At 32.5% G+C, this 9,457-nt stretch overlaps 1 pseudogene; it reads right to left on the reverse strand.

The window, feature by feature from the left end:
- Window positions 1-2,845: 2,845 nt before the first annotated feature.
- Window positions 2,846-4,214, reverse strand: LOC107844346 (annotated as a pseudogene).
- Window positions 4,215-9,457: the final 5,243 nt, after the last annotated feature.

Consider the following 9,457-nt stretch of genomic DNA (forward strand, 5'->3'; position numbering starts at 1 on the left):
ATGGTTAATGTGTATAAGAAGGGGTGAATTTAGTTATATGCGATATGACAATTAAAAAGTGATGTGGAAATGTAATTTCTTAAAAAAATAAAAGAAAAAGGGGGTTGGAAAATTTTACCACAACAATTAACGACAACAAGGGTATATATCTAAAACTTGACAACAGGGGTATATATGACCCAAAACTTGACAATAGGGGTATATATGACCCAATACTTAGACGGCAAGAGCATTGGTGAGCTAAACTTTTAACGGAGAATATATCTAAACATTTTCGCAAAGTTTAGGGATATATTTTACCCTTTTTCCTATATTAAATATTTATTGAAAATAAAAAATCATTCACTTTTTGATAAACTTAAAGAACTAAAACTGCTACTGAACTTATTTGAACTTATTTAAAAGAGATCACTTTACACCTTTCTCTAATTATTTGTCAAATTCTAGTTAATGATTATTATTTAAAAAAAAACTTCTTTTTGTTATAATACTAGTCGGCTTACGCCGTGCTATGCACGGCCCAATGTTGATCCTTAAAAATTCTACGTTATGTATAATTCTATCATTTAATTAAAAGTTTCATTTGTTTGATTGATGAATTCTAAGTTAGGCATATAATATTATATTAGATTGTTGAAATATGTATAACGATATTTTATGTTGTTCAAACTTTTGCGACATTGATAGTCAATTATATTTTTTAAATAATTTAACTTTTAAATTATTGTTATTTATAATATTTTTATTTTATTCTACTAATTAGAAGCAACATAGTAAAATTATTACAAAAAATAATTGTGAATTTTTTTTAAGTGGTCCCATATAAAACGTCAAGTTAATTTAAAACATCAAAAATTAATTTATTATTTTACGTCTATTTTATCTTTTTTATTAAATATTATTAATTTTTAATACTTAAATGACTTATAATAATTAATTATCGATAATATAGTAAAATTACGATTGAAGTAGTTGAAATAATCATGTCATAAATATCTATTTTAGTTTTTTGTTAAATATTATTAATTTTTTAATACATAAATGACTTATTATAATTACTTAGGGGTAACGTAGTAAAATCATGATTGAAGTAGCTGAAGCAAGCATGTCGACCATGAGCAACCTGCTTCTGCTTCTTATTGTGACTTCTTATATAAGATACTAATAATATAATTTTTAATACTTAAATAATCATAATAAGTAATTAGGTATAATATAGTAAAATCACGATTGAAGCCGCAAAGAGGACATGTATTAGAAGTGATATAACATAATAACTTCAAAAAGTTACTTGTGAAAAAAAATCTAAGTGGGCCTCAGATAAGACGTCAAGCTAATTTAAAATATCAAGAGTTAATTTATTATTTTATGTCTCTTTTACCTTTTTTATTAAATACTATTAATTTTTTAATACTTGAATAACTTCTAATAATTAATTAGGGGTGATATGACAAAATTATGATTGAAGCAGCTGAAGCAGCTATGCCAGAAATGTTTATTTTACTTATTTGTATTAAATATTATTAATTTTCTAATACGTAAATGACTTATAATAATTAATTAGGGGTGATACAGTAAAAACACGGTTAAAGCAGCTGAAGTAGGGATGTTGACCTGATGCTTGCTTCAGCATGAAACTCCATCTTATATATAACTAAAATCTAAACAATGCAACAAAAAGAAATGAAGATTTCATAAAGGAAATAATACACTTACCAAAGACATTTTGTCTTGGAAGTTGGAACTAGAAGTTCAGAAAATATTCATTATCTTAAAAGTGTCTCTTATTTTGTAGAATTGACTTAGTGGCGGCTAGTGCCAGTAGCCCCAAAAGGGTGGTTGACTGAACTTGACTCACTTAAATTGAAATGCATGCCTATGGTAAGTTTTGAATTTCATTTAAGTTTAGGGTTGTGTCTCCATTTGGTCCACGAGCGTCCCAAAGACCAAAAAGTCAATCTATATGCTGCATTTGTCTAAGTTAGGGTTTTATCATAGATTTTCAAATATTTTTGATAAGTTATTTTTTGATGATATTTCACCAAATATTTGATCATAGTATTGGAGAAACATATTTCACTTTTAAAAGTTCATAAAATATAGAATTTTGTCCAAATATTAGTATTTCTAGTATTTAAAAATTTCAATTATTTGTCAAATAATGATAAATTATATGATCAAACACGATTAGCCAATTTTTTTTCCAAAACTATTAAAAATCTATGGTCAAACGGCAGGGTCGACTCAACGAATTTGGTTGCTTAAAGCCAAATTTTAATAGAGGTTTCACATATATTTAATAAAATTAGCTTTTGTGTATCACACATGTATCTCATGCGCCACCTGCGCATCTCGTGCGATGTACACGCATCTTATGCGATTTACGTGCATTTTATGTGCATTTTGTAAGCTATACATGTATCCTATTGTCAGTTAATAAAAATATTTAGAAAAAATAGGGCCTCCAAAAAGTTGGGGTGTCAAGCCATTGCTTTAGTAGCTTTATGGTCGAGCCAGCCCTAGGAGTAAACACCGGGTGCATGTAAGCATTTACCATAAACGAGATGCAATTTCAAAAATGTTGCTTTTAATTCCTTTGAAGTATTGGGTTCAGAATGATCTCCCTTCTCTAACTTAAACCCTTCTTGTCCCTATAACACATAATATCATGCTAACAAGCGTATCAAAAATCCACAATGATGAGTTGATTAGTAGTACTGCAATGAATAAATTGAGGAAAACAATCATAAATTTGTGAACATTGGAAAATAAATTTACATAACAGCAAACAAGCTGCAATAGCATAAAAATAAGAAATTAACAAAAAATCTAGAGAACTTCCTCCTCACCTTGGACCTGATAGGACCGAATATAGTAAAAGAGTTGAATCTGTAAAACTAATATTTGGTATTGTAGGAATAGTTTGTGGCTTAAATTTGTAATCTAGATCCTTTTCAACATATAGCATATCCTCCATGGCCTTGACCACCATCGACATTAATGGCCTCTTTGTGTAATCACTTTATAAACACTAGGCAGCAATCTGCATCGTCTTTATTAATTCTTCTTTGTAGAACTTCATATCTTCACTGTGATTATCAATAAGATCCACTAACTGCCCTTCCTCTGTCTTTTTCCTGAATAAGTTCGACATTATACTTTCCTCTTCAGTCTCTGATGCCTTAAAATGACTTCGTCCACTCAAAATTTCCAAGATCACAATGCCAAAGCTGTAAACATCTACCTTTTTTGTTATAATTCTACTAATCCATTCAGTGGCTAAATAACCAAGAGTGCCTCTCATCATGGTCATGACTTAGCTCTAATTTTGATCAATTAGCTTTGCAAGTCCAAAGTTAGAGAGTTTAGCATTGAGATTCTTATCTAGGAGTATGTTTGGTGGTTTGATATCTAAATGCAAAATCTTTTGCTGCATTCTTCATGAAGTTAAGATAATCATTTGGCTATGCCTTGAATAATCCTCTTCCTCTAGTTCCAGTCTAGAATTTTCTCTTGTTTCCTATGGTAGATCCATTTTTCTAGTGATCCATTGCTCATGAACTCGTATACTAAAAGCCTATGAGATTTCTCATCACAAAACCCAATCAATTGCACAAAGTTTATATGATGTATGCTGCTAATATTTTCAACCTCAGCTAAGAATGATTTTTGGTTTGTCCTATTCCATCAAGGCATTTCACTGTAATCTTTGTTCCATCTTCTAAGCACCCTTTAAAAACCAACCCAAATCCTCCTTCACTAAGCTTCTTAGTAAAATTCTCTATTGCAATCTTTAGATTATCATAAGAAAATCTAGTCGACATTCCTGGCACGTGATCTAGATAATCCTCCTCTTCTTTATTGCCCTTTCTCTTCTTCTTCCAAAATATGAAAACTCTAATTCTAATTATGATGCCTAAGATGGAAGATCCTATGATAGAGCCCAATCTAGCACCACTTAAAAACGTTTTAAGAATATGAGCTGGGAGTTCAGATTCTTGTACTTTTATAAATGCCTGGGAATCATACCGTGTCCTATCCTTCTCATTATTCTCTAGTGAAAAGATCTCGGATGGTAGGTAAAAGTCTTCAGTGGATGAGTTTAAACAACTACGAAATAGAGTAGCTTTACAGGAACAGTTCATTTAACAAGCATCTTTACAGGTATTCACATCAGTGTTTCTAATATCTGAAGTAAAAAAATCATTAGACATTTGACCAATTTATTCACTAATTTATAATATCAATCTGGGATGATACATAAAAATCCTCCTATATTTGGCTCAATTTATAAATTGTACATCTAAAATCTATGTATTGCGCCTTAATAAATCTAAGATTGAGGTACGTATTGCTACCCTACCATATTTCAAGAGAAGGACAAAAGATGGTACTAAAAGCTTTTTCCGAAACCTGGGATTGTGCATGATCATTGATTTTATTTCTCTATGTCTTATGATTTTATAATCTCATCATATAACGATAAGGTAAAAACTTGTGCACAACGGTGTTTAAATGTATTCATCACATAACTATGATTTAGTAATATGCATTCTCACTTTAATTTTTAACTGCTATAGTTAAGTTGATTGGTGGGGAGTAAACGGAGCTAACTCAACAAATTTGGTGGCCTAAATCTAAATTTTAATCAGAGGTTTCAAGTATATTCAATAAAATTAGCTTTTGTGCATCATACATGTATCTCATGTGCCACTCGTGCATCTCGTGCGATGTACATGTATCTTGTGCGATTTACATGTATCTTATATGCATTTTGTGCACTATACATGTATCCTGTTGTTCGTTAATAAAGATATTTAGAAAAAATGGGGCCTCCATAAAGTTGGGGCCTCAAGTCATTGCTTTAGTAGCTTTATGGTCGAGCCAACCCTGTCAAACAATTCTAAATTCAGGTAATAGTACAATATTTTTTTCATGTTTGAGGTAAAATTTTATATTTTTAGAACTAAAATATTTTAATTTTAATTTTTAGTGAAATAATTTATAGTCATATATAAACCTAAAATTGTTTTTGATGATAAATTTTAATAAAAAAATATTTTATAAAAAGTTTATATCAAGTGAAAAGAGTAAAATAGAGAATAGCTTGGGTAAATCGGCCAAAGAGTCATATTCAAAACTTAATTACGCATATAACCACAGGGTTGAAAGTATCGAGTATATAGCCACCTATTATGACATCATTCATTCTTTATCCTCTAGCAAATTTATCTGTACTTCGCGTGGTGTGAGTGCTCATTTTATACATTTATTAATTAAAAAGTTATAAATGTTTTTATTACTATAGTATATTAAGAATTATTTAAATATTATAAACTATAAAGAATATTGATGATTGATTTAGCTTCCATTTATCTCCTAAATATGCGTAAATAAATTGAATCAAGAAAATATATCAGTAACCAAATCTATAATAGGGTTTTCACATGTTGCTTTCAAACAAACTGGGGCATTTAACAAAATTAATTCGAACTCGATTAGGTAGGAGAAGGGGAAAAATATTTGTATTTAGATGAGTCAAAAATATCTTTTAAAATATGGATGTTATCAATTTATCCAGCTTTTTTTTTGTAATGACCTGATTTTTGGTAATATTTATGAAATATTTACTTCTTTATGATTTAATCATTTTACCCCTTTTTGCAGTTGTTTTGTGGTATTTTTGGGGTGTGGGGATGATTGATATGATTCCCAACGAATTTGTGCGAGATTATGATTTTTGGTGGTTAAAAATATTTTATAGTTGACTTCGATCAATATTTATTGATCTATGCTTTGAAAGGCGTAACAGACTACGCTAGGAGATCTAAAATGTCTATTTTTGATTGGTGACATAGTTGGTGGAGTTTTACCGCTTTTATATCTCATTTCAACCCTCAATTTGGAAAGTTTTGAAATTAGATTTCGGGGCCAACTTTGTAAAATGATATTTTAAAAAAATCTAATATCGCTATTGAGTATGAAATATCAAAATACTCTAGTAGCATAGTTTATTTATATTTTTGGAATTGTGAATGAATCCTGAGGGGTCTATGGAGACTTATAATTCTCCAAGTATCCGGGTGATGCACCACTCAGCTGGTGCACCTACTTAGGCGACCTATTGATTGCCTAAACGACCTGGAAGCCAGCTGGGGGTACTACATAAGTGACTCCCCCATCACATAGGCGTCTGTCGCTTAAGCGACAACCATGTTGATTGTGCGACAAGGCGGGCATCACGTAAGCAATGCCTGGTTTCTTAAGCGATGGTTGCTTAAGCAATCCAGTGGTCTCTTAGGTGATGCCTTTGTGGGTTATATTCCTCATTTTATCGATTTTCACCATTATTGAGATTTGGAGCTTGGAGTTTTGAATTTTTGGGTAATTTCTTCCATTTTAAAGCTTGGGTATGCTTTGAATCCCTATTTCAATTATTTCTTTAGTTCTTGTCATTTAAATCCTCTTAAAAGTTGAATCAAAGGTTGAATTTGGTGATTTTGGCCCGAAAGGCCTAAAATTTGTAATTCTTCAATTTAAACCCCAATTCCAACCCATTTCCACTTGGCTTTTATTCTATAAATTCCTTTAATCATGGAAAATATATTTTTGGACAAAATTTTTAGTTTTACCTACCTTTTTAGAAAACTCATTTCGAGGGTCCATTTTGACCTCGATAAAAAAACTGGGTAATATGGTAATCCTTGGCCTCCTTTAAATGTATATATTCTATATTTGTGTCTTTTAGTTGATTTCAAGTTCGTTCGTGAGGAGAAAACTCAGTGTTGAAGGCTTGTTTGTACCGGTTTACAACATTTGAGGTAGGTTATAACTTAACTTTCTTCAGACTGGGTTGGGTAGTAATATTGATATATAAACATGCCAGGGGTATGGGAACTAATCATGGAAATGTCTTTATAATTGTGTTGTTCCTGTGTGGGGGCCTATGTTGTTGTTATTTGGTTGTTTTGAGACATTACTTGTATGTGTGACCATGTGGGGTCTTATATGATATTGTTGGCCTTATGTATGGAGATATGGTTGTATTTGTTATGATGAGAAAGCCTAGATTAGAATTTTTGTGGTATTAATGGCATATTTATGTGTATTTTACTATATTGGTTTATGGATTACATTGGATTCATGGATGGTTGGAATATTGAGTAGATTTTGGTTTGCATAGTTGGTACTTAGATTGGATTTGAAACTTTTATTTTGGTTGGTTGTGAGCATTATATCCTCATATCATATAAATTCATAAAACATTGGTACCACTGTAAAAATATTGGAAACACTGCTTTTTCTAGCAGAAATGTGACATCTTTAAAAACCCCCTGCCGATGTATGTGCCAAAGAATAGTTATGGATATTGGTATTGGATATTGGATTATATATGGGTTGATGAACCTTCCATGGGTCCTACCTCAGGAACATAGCTCAGTAGGTGTATGCGGAGGTTGTGTGACAACCTCGGGCATCACATCATCAACTTCTTTGTTGCATTTCATACACTTGTATATTCTGTGTTGTACTTTCATTTCTTCATATGATATCCATCTACTTGTGCTTTTTTTCTCATACTGGGATATCTATCTATTTGTGCTTCTCTCTTGTACTTATATATTAGTATGTATATATATTATAGAACTATTAGTGGAGGCAGTGTGGGCTATTATTTGAGACATTTTTTGATTGTAGGTAACATCCCCATAGTGCATGTTTTATATGCTTTATTTTCTACTTTTCTTAGTCTCCCTATGATACCTACTAAGTACAAGTGGATCATACTCACCCCTACTATGCCCTTTCTATTTATAACCAGGTAAGAGTGCATCATACAGTAGTTGATTCAGGCACTATCTAGATTTAAATAAAGTGATTGTAAAGAACAAATATCGTATGCCTCGTATTGGTGATTTTTTTGACCAACTTCAGGGTGAAACAATGTTTTCAAAGATAGATCTGAGGTCTGATTACCATTAGTTGAACATTCGGATTGCAGACCACCTTTAGGACTCATTACGGTTATTATGAGTTCATAGTGATGTCTTTTTTTCTAACCAATGCCTTAGAAATCCTTATGGATCTAATAAACCACGTGTTTAGGCTGTATTAGGACTTTTTTATGATATAAATTATTATTGACATTCAGGTATATTCGAGGAGTAGGGAGAAGCATGAGCAATATTTGAGAACTATGCTCCACACTTTGAGAGATCACCAGTTTTATGCGATGTTCTCAAAGTGTAAGTTCTGGCTTGAGTTTTTAGTTTTCTTGGGGAATGGTGTCCAAACACGGGATTATGGTAGAATCAATTAAGATTGAGGATTATTGTAGTTGGGCTAGGCCTACATCACCTACTGAGGTTCACAGTTTTGTTGGGTTGGTAGGTTACTATAGGTGGTCCGTTGAGGGTTTTGTATTTATTGCAGTCCCGATAACCAGATTGACCAGGGGAGGTTCTATTTTAGTGGCCTGCGAGTTGTGAGGTGAGCTTTCTGAAGCTCAAGGATTTACTTACCTAAACTCTTATTTTGGTGTTTCTAGTTGAGGATGAGGGTTTTAATAATTATTACGATATGCTTGGTGTGTGTTCTGATGCAGCAGGGTTATGTTACTGCATATAAATCGAGGCATCTATAGGTGCATGAGAGAAACTACCCCACTCATGACTTAGAGTTGGCAGCGGTAGTGTTTGTGCTTAGGATTTGGATACATTATTTGTATAAGGTTAACTATGAGATATTTACTGACTACCATAGTCTTCAGTATAGTATGTCCCAGAAGGAGCTTAATTCGAGGCAACATAGATGGATTGAGTTGCTGAAGGACTATGATATCTATATTCTCTATCATCCAGGCACGACAAATATGGTAGCGGACGCCTTGATCCGGAAGTCAGTGAGTATGGGTAGCTTAGACTTTATTTCAGTTTCTCAGCGTCTATTGACTTTGGATATCCAAACCTTAGCTAACTTGATAGTTCGTCGGGATATTTCTGACCCTCAGAGGATCATTGCTAGTGTTAAGGATAGATCTACTTGTTGGAGAAGATTTGGGGCCATTAGTTTTAGGATAGCAGGCTTTATAACATTTGAGAGAAAGTATTGAGAGGCGATTCTCAAAGGGCTACCCTAGTTTTGAAGGTGTCCTGAGGTTTGATGGTCGTATTTGTGTTCCATGGGTTGGAGATTTAATTTTGTTGATTCTTCATGAGACTCTTAGATCCAGATAATCTATTAACCTCGGTACAACTAAGATGTATAGGGATTTGAAGCAGCATTACTGGTGGAGTAGTATGCGGAGAGATATAGCAGGGTTTGTGGCTCAATGTATTTTTTCTTAGCAGATAAAGACCGAGCATTAGCGACCTAGTGGATTGCTTCAGTAGCTACCCATTCCCGACTGGGAGTGGGATCTATTTACTATAGATTTTGTAGGTGGATTGACTCGCAC

The sequence above is a fragment of the Capsicum annuum genome, chromosome 10, assembly GCF_002878395.1.
Source record: "Capsicum annuum cultivar UCD-10X-F1 chromosome 10, UCD10Xv1.1, whole genome shotgun sequence".
NCBI lineage: Eukaryota > Viridiplantae > Streptophyta > Magnoliopsida > Solanales > Solanaceae > Capsicum > Capsicum annuum.